Raw genomic sequence first — 4,348 nt, forward strand, 5'->3', positions numbered from 1 at the left:
TTGATAAAAGTGTCCATGCACCAGGAAAATATAACAACTGTAAACATATGTGCACCAAACCACAGAGACCCAAAATATGTGAAGCAAACATTGACAGAGTTCAAGGCTCAAATAGACAGTTCAACAATAATAGGTGGATACTTCAGTTCCCCATTTTCAATAGTGGATAGAACAATTAGAAGATTAAAAGGGAACTAGAAGTCTTGACCACACAATTAATCAATTAGACCTAACAAATGTATATAGAATACTCCACCTGACAACAGCACGGTACACATTTTCCCTCAAGTGCACACAGAATATTCTCCAGGATTGGTCATATATCTGGGGCCACAAAACAACTCTCAATAAATGTAAAAATACTGAAGTCACACAAAGTATCTTCTCCAACCACAATGATATTAGAAATTAATAACATAGGGAAATCTGGAAATTTCACAAATATGTGGAGGGGCGCCTGGGTGGCTCAATCTGTTAAATAGTTAAGTGTCTGCTTTCAGCTCAGGTCATGATCTCAGGTTCTTGTGATTAAGCCCTGCATCAGGTTCCCTGCTCAGTGGGGAGTCTGCTTCTCCCTCTCAGTCCCCCTGTCTTCTCTCCCTCTCCTTCAAATAAATAAATAAAATCATTTTTAAAAATGTGGAAATCAAACAACTTAGTCTCAAGCAATCAATGAGCCAAAAAAGAAATCACAAGGGAAATTAGAAAATACTGTGAAATGAATGAAAATAAAAACACAACATAACAAAACAAAACTTATGAGATATGGCAAAATCAGTACTCCAAGAGAAATTTAAAACTCTAAATACCTACATTAAAAATGAGAAAGATCATTAATTACTTACCCTCCCACCTTAAGGAACAAGGAAAGGAAGAGCAAACTAAATCCAGAGCAGGTGGAAAAAAAGTTTAGAGTGGAAATAAACAAAATAAAGAATAGAAAAACAATAGAATCAAATTGTTAAAAATTTCATTTCTCAAAATACCAACAAAAATAACAAATCTTTAGGTAGACTGACCCATAAAAAAATAGAGAAGACAAATTACTAAAATCAGGACTGAAAGTAGACATTACTACAGACTATACAGAAATTTAAAAATTTTAAAAAACAGTTAAAATTCCAGGACTCTCCAAAGGGGAATGAACAGTCTTTTCAACAAATGATGCTAGGACAACTCATAGCCAAATGGGAAATAATGAATTTGGCCCTACTCACGTTATATTTAAAAATTCAAAATGGATTAGAGATCTAAACATAAGAGTTAAAACTATCAAGTCTTTAGAAGAAAACACAACAGTAAATCTTTTTGACCTTTCTGTAAAAAACACTTCTTTAAATATGGCACCAAAAGCACAAGCAAAAAAGAAAAATGCATACATTAGACATCATCAAAATTTAAAAAAAAAATTGTGTTTCAGAGGTTATCATTAGAGAAGTCAAAAGACAAGCCACAGTATGGGAGAAAATATATGCAAATCATATATCTGATAAGAGTCATGTATCCAGACTATATAAAGAATTTGCAACTCAAAAGCAGAAAACAAGCTAGTTCATTACAAAATGAGCAAAAAATTTCCATAGATATTTTTCCAAAGAATATATCCAACAAACGTCTCGACATCATTAGTCATTATGGAAAACCAAATAAAAATAGAATAAGATGGGGCACCTGGGTGGCTCAGTGGGTTAAGCCTCTGCCTTCAGCTCAGGTCATGATCTCAGGGTTCTGGGATCGAGCCCCGCATCGGGCTCTCTGCTCAGCGGTGAGCCTGCTTCCCTCTCTCTCTGCCTGCCTCTCTGCCTACCTGTGATCTCTCTCTCTCTCTGTCAAATGAATAAAAAAAAAAATTTTTTTTTAAAAATAGAATAAGATACCATTTCATACTCACTAGAGTGTCCATAGTCAGAAGAATTTTCATTCAGTATTGGCAAAGATGTGGAGAAATTGGAACCCCATACATTGATGATAGGAATGTTAAACAGTTAAACCTACCATGGAAAAGAGTTTGTTGGTTCCTGAGGATGTTAGACAGAATAACCATACAACCCAGCAAATTTACTCTTAGGTATATACACAAGAGAATTGAAAACAAGTGTAAAAACTTGTACTAAATGTTCATAACATTATTTGTCATCTCTAAAAAGTGAGAATAACTCATATATTCATAATGTGATGAATAGATAAACAAAAAGTGGCATGGCCGTATGACAAAATATTTGAACATCAAAATGAAATATTGAGGGACCCCTGGGTGGCTCAGTCGGTTAAGTGTCTGCCTTCTGCTCAGGTCATGATCCCAGGATTCTGGGATCCAGTCCCACATTGGACTCCCTGCTCAGCTGGGAACCTGCTTCTCCCTCTACCTGACGCTTGTGTTTGCTCGTTCTTGCTCTCTCAAATAAATAAATAAAAACTTTTTAAAAAAAATGAAATGCTGATATATGCTCCAACATGGATGAATCTTGAAAACAATTTTTTCACTGCTCAGTGAAGAAGCCACATATATGTTGTCTATCTCCATGATTATGAAATTGCTGGAATAGAGAAATCCATAGAAACAGCAAACAGATTTGTTGTTGCCAGGGGCTGAGGGCAGGGCAGTAACTAGGGAGTGGCTGCTTAATGAATAAAACTTTTCTTTGTAAAGTGATGGAAATATTATAAAATTAGGTGGTGTTGATAGTTGCACAACATTTTCAATCTACTGAAGTTTGCTCAATTGTACGCTTCAAAATGGCTTGAGGGGTAATTTTTGTGTTATGTGATTTTTATCTCCAATTTGGAAAAAAAAATCCAAAGTACAACGGAAGTAAACAATATAGGTCCTGACAAATCATGTTAATGATTTTTCAATTAATTAGATACTGATTTGAAGTGATTTCCTATAACATCTAAATCTTTATTTCCTTCCACTTAGCATAATTACTAATTTGGGGGACATTAATGTAAATGTGATATAGATTAGTATTAGTATGCATAATTACCTTGTCTTCTGTCTACTTGAAGTAAAGAATCAATCAAATATTGACAAATAACTTCAATAATAAATACTTTTTTGTAGCTTTGGTTTTTTTACCGAAATCTCTTAAACAGACATATTTTTGGAAAGAATAAATGTGAGGCAAGAAGTCTACACCCGGAAAACTGTATTTTTTTTTTCTGTACTGTTGACAAGGACAAAATACATAAGTGAATGGATAGATATTATCTATTTAGGAGACACTGTAGAGAGACCCTGGAAAATCACTAAGGAAGAAATGTGTGGAAGAAACACAATGTGAGAGGATTTTCCAAGGAGATTTCCTATGATCTAAGCAGGATATGGCAGGACAAGTGAAAAAGAGTAAGCAGATTATTATAGGTTCTGGGTTCTGGAAGAATGTAGAGGTTAGAAGACACCAGTCATTCAAGACTTCTTTTGTTGCTTTGTTTCATTTTTAATTATATCTAGAAAGAAATGTTTGATTCTGAGGGGAAAGTGGTGTGAAGGAAATTTCTTCGGTGAAGTGAGTTCTAGAAGAATGTGGTGGTTGTTTGAGTTGGTTCCTCATTTCCCATTCATACCTCAGATCTGGTCAACAGTTACCATAGAAGAAGGAGAAGTAGGATAAAACCTGCAACACGAAAAATTTTGACATTCTGTTCCTCATATAAAACTTGTTTGTAAAACCTTAGAAATAATGTTTTTTTTTTGTTTTGTTTTGTTTTGTTTTTTCATAATCAGGGTCAGGGCAACATCGCTAAAGAACAATCCTGATGTCTTACAGTTGACAGTCACAGGCTGGCTGAATGTGACCATCCATGTGGCTTCACTGATCAGTCATATGCCAACATGAACACTGCCATGAATATTGTTCTACCAGTACCTAGTTTCCTCAGAATAATATTCACCGGTTAAACAAAACCCTAGGTGAAAATACATCATCTGGGAAAGAGAGTAGTTTGAAAATTCAGAAAGAAAAGGATCTATTTGATATAAGGCAAAATACCAATAAGATGAAATACAAACAAAATACAGTACCCTATTAATTTCCATTTCCATTGTTTAGGTAAACTTTAGAGTGCTGTTAGATCTCTTTTCATAGTATATGAGCAGATTAAAAACATCAGAGCAAATGTAGTGAGGTGTATTTTTCTCTTTAACACACAATTATCTATGAAATAATATGTGCGTATGTGCCTCTAGATGAAGGATTCTTCCCCTATATACAGACTTTCATCTGTTTGAAAATGAGACAAATAAGACAGATTTTCTAAAACAATGTCTTACTATGAATGAACACTTTTATTTTTAGCTCTTTTAAATTTGTTATTTCTATTCTGTAACATTTATCTAAAAATGGAA

This window comes from Enhydra lutris, unplaced genomic scaffold (assembly GCF_002288905.1).
Source record: "Enhydra lutris kenyoni isolate GAN:26980312 unplaced genomic scaffold, ASM228890v2 scaffoldscaffold15, whole genome shotgun sequence".
Classification (NCBI taxonomy): Eukaryota; Metazoa; Chordata; class Mammalia; order Carnivora; family Mustelidae; genus Enhydra; species Enhydra lutris.